At 42.8% G+C, this 11,211-nt stretch overlaps 1 long non-coding RNA gene across 1 annotated transcript; it reads left to right on the top strand.

Moving 5' to 3' along the window:
* Positions 1-906: 906 nt before the first annotated feature.
* On the top strand, positions 907-4,924 carry LOC140589060 (uncharacterized). The gene is made up of 3 exons (XR_011990251.1): positions 907-3,691; positions 3,772-3,891; positions 4,040-4,924. It is a non-coding gene; the product is annotated as an uncharacterized lncRNA (long non-coding RNA).
* Positions 4,925-11,211: the final 6,287 nt, after the last annotated feature.

Raw genomic sequence — 11,211 nt, 5'->3', positions numbered from 1 at the left:
TGTATTCTGTATTCCCCTATACTTAATTTTTTTCCATCCCACCTACATTATTAGTGTTATTATTTCTGTATACCTTTTTTTTTTTTTTTTCTCTCTCTCTCCCCCTCTCCCCATGGTGATTGATGTCTGTTATTGTTACGCTTGTTTCTGTATCCCCCCCTGTTTTTCCTTTTTTTTTTTTTTTTTCCTTTTTCCACGGTACTGGTGAGTTCGGAGCGGCCACACTGTTTGTTCTTGAATGTAATGTAAAATAAAGTTGTCCTCCGAAGAGGGGGGGTGGTGGTGGGCAATAAAAAAAAAAAAAAAAAAGAAAAAGAAATGAAGTGAGATCTACTGGTTAGAGAGAACTGATATTGGATAAAAAGTTTTACCATACTTTAAATATGTTCTTAAAGTGTTAAAAATTTTCACTTGTGATTTATACAGTATATCCTTTGATAATTGTTAATGATAAATGCAAGTTGTTTTAGAACTTGAATAAATGACTTGAATAGTGACAATGGAGGCTGTCCATATTTTTGAGAATTTATTTTAAATCCATTCATTATATGGAATGGGTGTTCATTTGTTTTGAGTTTAACGCACTTTGATTTTTCTGAGTTGATTTTTCCAATAAGCAATAAGTTTTGTACTATGAAATTGGGTTATGGTCAAGTCGGTTGAACTTATTTTTATTTAGTGTAATTGAATAATTTTAATTAAGTAAGTACAGATTACAGGAATAATAATGTAGTAATACAATATATATACGTTTAGCAAACTTAAAATTTATTTAATAGAAAACATAAATTAGTAAAATTAATGTTAAAAACGTATATTTTTAAATTACAATATACCTAAAAAAAATGTTACAGATACTTCAATTTTCTTAGGTAATCGGTTACGACAAAAGTTTTGAGTACTCTGAACTTACTCAGGTTTACAGTGTAGTACTAGCTGCATTATTTTAGGGCCGACAGGCAGTTAACACTGTTTTTCCATAGCTGCTCACTGCATCAAATAAATTGTAATAGGACCAATAAAATGATTGTAATGGAATCTATAAGGAAGAGTGGTTTGTTGTTTTAATTAAATTGGTCTGTCAACAATTGAACTGAACACAATGATTTTTGATGCATCTCAATACTGACAAAGTATTTACGTTTTTATGCAACTGGGAATGGGACTACTTCCAACAAAATACTTTCCCAGTGGTAGGTGCTTGAAAAAGAGGGCATGTTGGTGTTCTAGTGGTTAGGATGCTTGCTCCTGAACCCAGAGGTTGTGGGTCTGAGCTAGTGCTGTCAAACAATTAAAATCTTTAATCAGATTAATCACAGGGTTGCTGTGGATTATTTTCAATTAACCACAATTAAATATTAATGTAGATTAAAATATTTTTAATCTACATTAATCACATTTCATTTTACATGAGCAAACAGACTCAGGAAAAAAGGGATGATATATGCACTTAACTTGTTTATTGAACATCTTGAACATGAGTCGGATGCATTCCATCTGCCACAGAAGTGCAATACCATGGACCCATATCGAAAAGCAAGATTTTTTGCTTAGCTGGACAACATGTCGGATTTAAGCTACCTCAGTTTAAATGGCCTTTATCCTTGTTCACTTACAATTAGCCCGACCTACCATAAATCCAACAAATAATCCGACTAATCATGAAATCCAATTCTAGACCGGTTAATTGCCATTGTTAGTAATATCAGTTGATACATTACACGCGGTGCTTTACGTATAAAACTCCGTAGCAACACATCCACAGATAAGTTGGACGGTATAGTGTGTGCGATCGATTTAATGAGCCAAAAATGAGATGTAGTGCTTAAACAGTATAAAACTACAACTTTCCCTTCTGTTGATAAAAGATGCAGCCATAGAGAGGTTAGGTGGCAGTTTGGGCGGGGCCTATTTTGTGGGCGGAGCTTAAAGCTCTCTCCCATCTCTGACGTCATAAGCGGGAGGTGGGCGTATCCTTTGTTCTGATTGGTCGGGGGAGGGGGGTTTTGGCCAAATGGTATACATGCTTATGCCACGTGTTGCCGATAGGGGGGTCATAGTGTTTGGTGGTTGTTAAACTTTAATAGAATAAAAATACATTACATGTATTTTATTAATGTGTTATTTTTAATTACGTTTTTAAGGAATAATAAAACATATAGCAGGATGAACGTAAGCTATGGCAAAACTTTAGTGTTACATTTAAAAGAAAGAAAGAAAAGCAGGCGGAATTTAAACAAGTAGAGACATGCCCCCCCCCCAGCGAAACACCGTATTTTAAACAAACGATACGTCCCAAACTTTAACTTTTAAAAAGAAAGAAAGAAAAGCAGACGGAATTTAAACAAGTAGAGACATGCCCAGCGAAACACCGTATTTTAAGCACAAACGATACAAGTCTCAAACTTTAACTTTTAAACAAGCGCAAACATTTTAAACCCATTACATTTAAACAACGTGTTTAAAGAAGAACAAGAAAAACTTTTAGCGATATTTACCAGTGTTAGGTTGAAGAAAACATTTAACCAGCAAACATTTTAGCCCCGCAACGGAGCTAAGCCGTGTGCTGACTGCCAGTTTCGAACTTGCGGGTCGAATGAAGCACGGTGGGGGCAGCACGCGTGACGCAGGCGCACTCACGCAGACACACGTTCAAAATGGCGACGGCCGAATCAATGGACGTATGTCCGCGTGGGTTTAGAAGCATGGGTGTGGTACGGCCTCAGCACATACCGCTAGGTGGGGCTGTCTACTGTTCTTATTTTGTTAAAAGGGTTCACACCAGGGGCTATGAAACGGCGGGGGCCACGCACCTGTTGACGCCTGCCTCGGGATAGACTGGTCATCCGCTCCCAGGCTATTATCCATTTGTCGTAATGTCATAAAACGTCGCTAATGTTTACACGAAACCACGCATCAAACAAAGAATAATGATTCGTAAGACAACCATTTCAGAATGGTAACAACAAATGGAGCGAGCGCTATTTCAAATAATTCCCCTTAAACGTGACGTTTTTAAAGTAATGAAGCACTTTTCAACCACTGTGAATAATAAAGTAAAAGCGCCATAAACATTTTGACAAAACATGTTTTTAACATAAATTTAGAAGCATGGGTGTGGTACGGTCTCAGCACATACCGCTAGGTGGGGCTGTCTACTGTTCTTTTTTGTTAAAGGGTTCACACCAGGGGCAATGAAACAGCGGGGGGCCATGCACCTGTTGAAGCCTAGGTCGGAATAGACCGGCTCCCAAGGCAATTAACCATTTGCGGTGCCCCGTTCCCAGGCTATTGATCATTTATCGCAAATGGAAGGGGGGTGATCAGGGTGTCATAAACCAGCGCCGATGTTTTTCCCGAAACCGTACACCAAACAAAGAATATTGATTGGTAAACCAGATGACAAGTATACCCCCACCAAGCTGGGGGCTTATTAAGGGGGCGAGCGCTAGGTCCACATTAAGACTCACGTCAAGGAGCGAAAGAAGCGTACACTTCATTTTCTGAGCAGCGACATATCAACGTTGGAAAATGGAACTCTCGAGGTAAGCTACATTTTCATTTAAATGTATTTTACAATTGCTGATATAGATTTTTTCTGCTGTGAAAACATATTATTGTTATTTTGACCAAGAATTTTCCATGCTGTAAAGATCCTGGCAACACTCTGATACAGAGGATTGGAATAGCGGTAAGTTTTCGAACATAGCTATGGATTTTACTGATTAAATGTGACAAAAGACTGAAAGTGTTTTTGCTCACATTTTGCAGCTAACGACGACAACACTGAACTGCGTGAACTGCTATGCACGCCAACGGTTATTTTCAGAGATAATCGTGAAGGGCCCCTGCAAGTTAGCCATAAACGGAAAAGAGCGGATAGTTTTAACGGTACGTATTTGACTTCTTTGCATTCTCCCAAACGCTGCTGCAGGTATCTTGGACAGCTAGAAGAACACTGCTTTGTTGGTCTATATCGCTTACCCCGTATCATTGGTTTTTCTGTATGAAATGCTTAACAGTGACTGTTCTTTAATAGACACGGCTGACGATGAATTGCTGGTCGCTGCGGCCGAAAAAACTGAAGCGGAGCTAGCAACGGAAAGCGTGCAGAACCAGCCGACTGGACAGCTGGAATTTGAGCGAACTGGGGCTTCACAAAGTGCACCATCGGACCAAGGAGGATCTGCGTGCGGTGTTCCAGCATCCTCGCCCCGTGCCTTACCGGAGCCACCGCTGTGGTCGCAAGATACCTCACCCTTAACACCGTGGCAATTACCTGTTGTAAATTCCCCAGCCGGAGCAGATTCCCGAGAGGAGCGTTTGAAGGCGCTCAAACTAGCCTTCTTCCTTTTTCAGGATCAGATGTGTGATTTTTTGGCGGATCTGTCTGACCAGATCTAAAGAATAAACAGGGGACATGTCAAAAACGGTGGATGTGTAGTTTTGACGGGGCTGGGGGTTCTAGAAGGATGCATGTAAACGATGACGACGACGATGGAGAAGCAACGATTAACACTGATCTACAACAGATGATTTATGAACTGAATCACGGACCGCATGGTGAGGTTAACCCCCTTTTGCTTGCCATGATAAATGAATTAAACTCACCAAATGACCATGTGCCTATGGGTGTGGAAATGGCGGACGGGGACGCGACCGAGCCTGGTGTTAGGTGCGACAATGGACTGGACACAGATATTGAAATGCATGATGTAGATGACGGAGTGGCCATGCACTCTCAATTGCATCAGATGCTAACAGAGTTGAATGGCGAGAACCCGGGTGAATTTAACTGCATCTTGCAAAATTTATTAAATGATTTAAATGATGATGGGGCAGAGGAGGTGGATCCAGAAATTATGAACATTGATAATGGGGTACAACAAGGCGGGGAGGGGGACGTGGCGATGGATATGGATCCAGAAATTATGGATGTTGATAATGGGGCACAACAACAAGGCGGGGGTGTGGGTGCAGCGGAGGAGCCAGAAATGATGGATTTTGATAATGGGGTACAACAACAAGGTAGAGGTGTAGCTAATGGTGATGCAAATGTTAATGTGATACGCAGGCCGCAGTTTAACAACACTGAAATAAGGCAGCGTTTTCATTTTGATGGAATCCAGCATGATGACATCGTAGACGTCACGCTGAAATCGTCCTGAACCTGCTTTGCGTTGTAAACAAGCCGGTCACAGTTCCTCGTCATGAATGTCTTTATGATTCTCTGAAAGTTGGAGTGATCAGGTGGATTCCCGTACGAGTCGAAAAACTCTTCGGAGCTGGCATTGTTAATAAGGAGCGCCAGCCAGTGTTCTCCGGGGGCAGAACTAGGATGTGTATTGACGATGAAGATTGCGGGTAATTTATCAAGCTTTACTTTTTCCAGCTCATCACAAGCTAAAACACCATAAAAATGTCTCGCGGTCCATCGGTTTCTACTAAGGATATTAGATAGCTCCAGGGTATTCATGACTAGTAGTAATCATACAAAATGTTTCTCCTTTGGTTAATCTCGATTATATTGTCGTAAGTTCGCGTAAACTATCAGTGTGACAGTCCTGGTCAGAGGTTGACGGAATCTCATCTCCAGGCGCATGTTTCCGCTTTTACCCATAGATGCTGATTGCATCCTTCGTCCGGTGACAAGTTAAAGGCGTACAAAGTATAGCCGCTTATGTACTCGTTTCTGTCGACAGCGACAGGATCGTTTTTCAAATGTCTCCCCGTGGCCAGAACCAAGCTATAATACTCACGGGCAACATTTCCCCTGTTAAAATAAGGCTGAAACGGTTTTGCAGGGAATTGCTGACCGTCAACATAAAGCGCTACAAATTCAGCATCGTAATGTTGAAAATTGAAAGGGTTTCGATCGTACACGCCCATAAAGCCCATGTTATCTACAAGGCCGATGACAACGGTTTTAGGCAACTGGACTAGAAACAGATTTTCTTGCGCGCAGACCCGGCTGCCTGTAGCAACGCTGAATGTTTTCATGCAGACTCTCTCGATCGGGTATTTCGCATTGGCTGTCAACAAGGCGCTGGCATGCCCCAGTTTGACAGCCGTTGAAACAGAAACTTTTTTAACAAACAGGGAAGCCGATACGATTTTGAGTGAGTACTGTTCAGCATCTCCGCTCATGAGGCAAAACTCATCTTTGTTTCGAACCATTTTAATTTTGGCATCAACCCCATTTAGCATTAACCTCTCTTGAAAAAATATGTCAGAGTGTATGGGGCCAATCAAATCGAAAGCACCGCTTCTTGCTGAAAATGCTGCTCTTTTCTCTAAGCCCTTGTTATGGCCATCAGGGTCTGTAGCGTCCATACCCCTGGAACTGTCTTTATAAAACAGCCCGCAGGTAAACTGCCTGGATAGCGTTCCGGCGCTGTAATTAAGCAGGCACTCTATCATGGCTCTGTAAGGGTACATATTGCTAGACTGGCTTACTAGCCTGTCACCCAAGGATACGTCCACCTGTGAGAAAATTGAGGGTAATTTATGACCCCCACCTTCACGGCAGGGTCAATGTTTGTCCCATTAGCTTTTGTGATTCGGCACTGTAGGTGCAGTAGCGTGTTTTTGAGGTCTAGGTAATCTTCCCCATTACCGGCGATGAAAAACTCCAGGGGGCCATTATCTGTTAAAGCTGAGAGCACTTCCACGTATATATTTTTATCGATGCTTGCTTGTGTATATGGCACTGCAAAAATATCCAATTCTGATTTCATGCACTCCTCTGACAGGCTGTGTATGAGGGCCATAGTTTTAGAAAATGTATCTCCTTCTCTGTACTTTTTTGGATGCCTTCTTTTTCTCTCGCTTCTTTTTGACTACTGAGCTTCTCTTGGTCGACACCTTGCGTTTTTTAGCAGCGGTAATTCGAGCCCCGGGGGGGTCTTTGACGCTTACCACGCGCCAACACCATGAGCCCAGAGCCCTCTTGCTGTCGTGTTGTTAATTGCCCCGTAATCACTGCGGAAATTACATCCTTTGCAATATTTTGCGCTGCCGATTTTAGATGTGGCTTCGCCATACTGAAAGTCCTTTTCAGAAATGGTACTGCCATTCTGAGGAGCCCTCGAAAAAGGCCCCCCAGACCCCCTCCGTACATGACGGGTGCTCCGTTGTATCCGGGGAGTCCGTTACCAGCTTGGTTTCTGTAGTATTCCACATATCTATGTGGATCTGAAAAACTGTCGGCGCTATACATTATTATTATTGGGGGTAGTGCTTAGCCGGCTTGAAATGCAGCTTCACGATCGTTTTTCCGTACCGGAAGGGTTATCGCCTTATTCTGGTCAGATTTTAACTGGATTACAATATTATCAATGTGATTTTTGCAGAGCGACACGTAATGGACCCTGTCGTAAGATATTGTGACCATCGAGTTGTGAGCCCCCGTAATATGTGCACCCCGTAACAGAGGTACGAAACTGTCACCCACTCTTTGGTGCTCGACAATGTCTGAATACACGTAAATTGTGTAAAATCCGGCGCATATGTCTGCTGGATTCGGAGCCGCTGATCTATAAACAATCTTTTGAAATACCCCAGGAACAAACCCCAGCATCCTTGCAAGGTTACCTTTCGCTTTAAAAGCCATGTGTGGTAGACCAACCATATACACTTTGTTTTTTATCACTCCATAGTCAAGTTTTAGTCTTGACATTCCTAGAGCATCGTTAATTTCACTGATTAGGTTTTCAATATCTCTGTAATGCCCCGCTTTTAGCTTGTATTGCAGGATTGGCGGTATTGACACCCCTCCGGTCACGTAAAATAATGTGTCTTCTTCCACCAGCATATCCCACGTTCGCGGGTAGTGGATTTCCGTTAATCCTACTTCCCATTTACCGTTCAGATCAATCGGCTTGGCTAGTTTTGTCGTGTAGCTTGATATGGTATTGTGCGGGAAAACATCCATAGATGCGTTGCTAGGGAGCATAACATAAAAACCGCTTTCCTCCTCCATGGCTGCTTTTGATGTGTATGCATGCCACAGGCATGTACCATCCCAGTTATATGTCGACTACTTGGCTAGCGGGGACCCAGCTGTTAAATTTGTCGGGCCACCCCAGCCATTTCACTAAAAACATTTTTTTGCCCCTCTGCGTTTTTTCCGCGACGATTTTCTCAACTTTGAAGTTTTTGTCTTTGTCTATTCTGATCTTTTGTAGCTCTTCTGCATAAAATGTGCCGTCTATGACCTCCCCATCATAATCTTTAATCCTGTACACCGGTGGTGATCTAGGCAGACTTTCGGTGACTTTAAAATACTCGTCCGTAAAAGTTTGTTCATATCCTTTGGTAAATTTTCCCTGTGCTTTCGATACCCTGACCACATCACCGATATTAAACTTAAAACGACGCTTTTCAGCAGCACCAGGCGTCACGCCATATATGTTGTTGAAAACCTGTATGGCATTCTCCGTATTCACCTCAGCCGGCTTCATTTTAATGGTGCTATGGCAGGTGTTATTGTAAGCACTCGCCAGGTCTTGTACAATGTCCACATACCTTCTTGTATTATAAGCCGTAAAATAGCGCCACATTCGTGTCTTTAAAGTGCGGTTAAATCTTTCTACTATGGATGCCTTAACATCATTACCGGTTGCGAAATGTATTATCCCATGTTTCTCCGTAAGCTTATGAAACGATGTGTTAAAAAACTCTGTCCATCGATCGGTTTGTAGGTTTTTGGGTATCCTGCCTTCAGAGAGAATGTTTTCAAACACTTTCTTTACCTCTGAACCAGTCTTAATTGCTTTTAAGGCAGCGCAGCCATGCGTATTTTGATAGAATATCTATGCACGTCAACATGTATTTAAAATCATCATTCTGGTTCACGTAAGCCGACATATCCACCAAGTGAGAATCGAAATTAGTCACAAAGACTCGATTCCTTTTAAAGTTAAATGTGATCGGTTTATGTAATGTATATGCATCTTCACCAGACAGCCATGTCGCAACTTGCTTTTTATCCACAGTATATCCACTTTGGTCATTTATCTGTGCCCTGTATAATTTGTCGACACCACCAAATGACCCAGGGTTTGATGGCGTATAATAGACACGTTTCAAGTGCTTGTCATCCATCGTGAACCTCTAGCAATAATGACACAATGTTTTCATGACTCAACTCATTTTATTTAGAAAGCATATAAAAATTGCCAGCCAATCACATTTTGACAGACGTTGTTCAGCGTTTACACCCCAGCCAGAGTCTGCTCGAACTTGTGCATATCCCAGAAATCACTAATTGCACCATCTACAGCACACTAATAATCTTTCCCTTCAACATCACGTTTCAGCTCGCGTAATTTTTCCCGTACATTAATTTAGGTTTTATGTTCAGAAATTACAGCCTCGACTGCACCTTGGACTTTGACAGGTGGGGGGTGAGGGTGAAACATCGCGACCGCTTTTGTGATAATATATTTAAACCATGGTCTATACAGTTTTTTGATCAGCTTTTCAAAATTGTTAAAGAAATAAAACGGTTCAGGTTCGTAGAGACACGTGTGCCTCCGCTGGCTCGGGTGTTTCACAGAACAACCGACACAAGTCTCCTGCATGTCATCTTCGATAATCCGATCCAGAATACAGGCCAGTGCCCCTTTGATTATCTTCATGGCAGCGTCGGTGATGCTCCCATCCACAGCATCTTCAGATAATGGCCGCACAGCAAAACGCTCGCGGAGCTCATCTATCATCGGTGCAAGGGGTTGCGATGTGCCCATTCGGTCGGAGGTCTCCTGCGGAGGTTGCTGTTGTGATCCCGGCCACACAGCCCAGGTCGGGCTAGAAGGAGGTGGTGGTGATGGCAGGAACGGAGCACCATATGGGCCCCATGATGCGGGCCGCCGCTGGATGAGCTGAGGATGCTCTAGCGGTTTGTCCAGTCGCAGTTCAAAAGTTGATGCCTGAGGCAATGATGGGTACCACTGAAGGTACGGGTCTGTATCACCCATTCGCTGGTCAGAAGGCGATGCAGGCTCCAGTAGGGTGGCTTCAGGAGATGTCAGTTCGCTCGCCATTGCTTGCTGGGAGATGTGCCTCGTCCTGAGTGATGGCTCACAGGATGGCTGGGGTTTTAATACGTTTTCAACATGGTCTTCTCTTATCTCATTGGGCGTCATCACCAGAAGTGGGCCACCCAGTCACCGACCACACTTTGTTCAAAATTTTTTCTCGAGTTTTATACAGATACATTTTTTATGCGAGAATATGCTGCACAGTGAACCGTGCTTGCGCTGTCTCGACGGCTTGCGTGGAGCCCAAGTCGGGTTTAGCAGTACCAAGTTACGGGTAGGTGTCGTCGTCAAACTCATTGCAAGCTCTGTCTGTATGAGATTGGAAACAATTTGTCCGTCGGTCGCCATTTTTGTCACTGATTTCACAGCAATGCTGCTATTTAAAGCACATAGTGTGTCTCTACGTGGAGAGAGAGAGCATACGCTCATTTTAACAAGGATTACCAGCGGCAAGGCACTACTACCCAGAAAAGGGTTTACCTGGGGTGGGGATCGAACCCACGCGGCTATACGTCCAACGCCTTAACCACTCAGCCACCCTGTTGAACATGGCATACGTACATACATTTTGTCTATTTAAAAATACTATTACAAATCGACTTTTATTTATTTTATTTAGAAATATATTATTTATACTATTTACAAAAATGTCAGATTAACAAATAGAGTTAATGTGCATTCTGTCAGGATGGTGGCGTGCTCACACAATTAAGGGCCATGGGCTAGCAATTACAATTTCAGCTGTCACCATTTTGAACGTGCTTCAGCGTGTTTACGCCTCTCCCCCTTCCCCCGGCGGTCGATCATTTGTCGCGCAAGTTTTGAACGGAGCGGTAGCACACGGCATCGCTCCGTTGCGGGATAATGGCCGCCTTGCTACACTGACGGAACCCAGAGCCACTATCGATGGATCTTCGCGTTTGGTGAAAATACTTTTTCTCTTTTACATTGAAATAAACTGTTAAACTGATTACGGCTTTTCTCGTTTTTAAAAACTTGTGCTAAAATGTTTGTGCTTGTTTCGCATTTGCTCTTTTGTGCTTGTTTCGTTTGTTTAAAAGTTAAAAGTTTGGGGCTTGTGTCGTTTGTGCTTAAAATACGGTGTTTTATCTTGACAGTGTTTCGCTCGGGTATGTCTCTACTTGTTTAAGTTCCTCCTGCTTTTCTT

The sequence above is a fragment of the Paramormyrops kingsleyae genome, chromosome 4, assembly GCF_048594095.1.
Source record: "Paramormyrops kingsleyae isolate MSU_618 chromosome 4, PKINGS_0.4, whole genome shotgun sequence".
NCBI classification, from domain to species: Eukaryota; Metazoa; Chordata; class Actinopteri; order Osteoglossiformes; family Mormyridae; genus Paramormyrops; species Paramormyrops kingsleyae.
The sequence above is the reverse complement of the archived record's forward strand: the minus strand, read 5'-3'. Positions and strand labels throughout refer to the sequence as shown.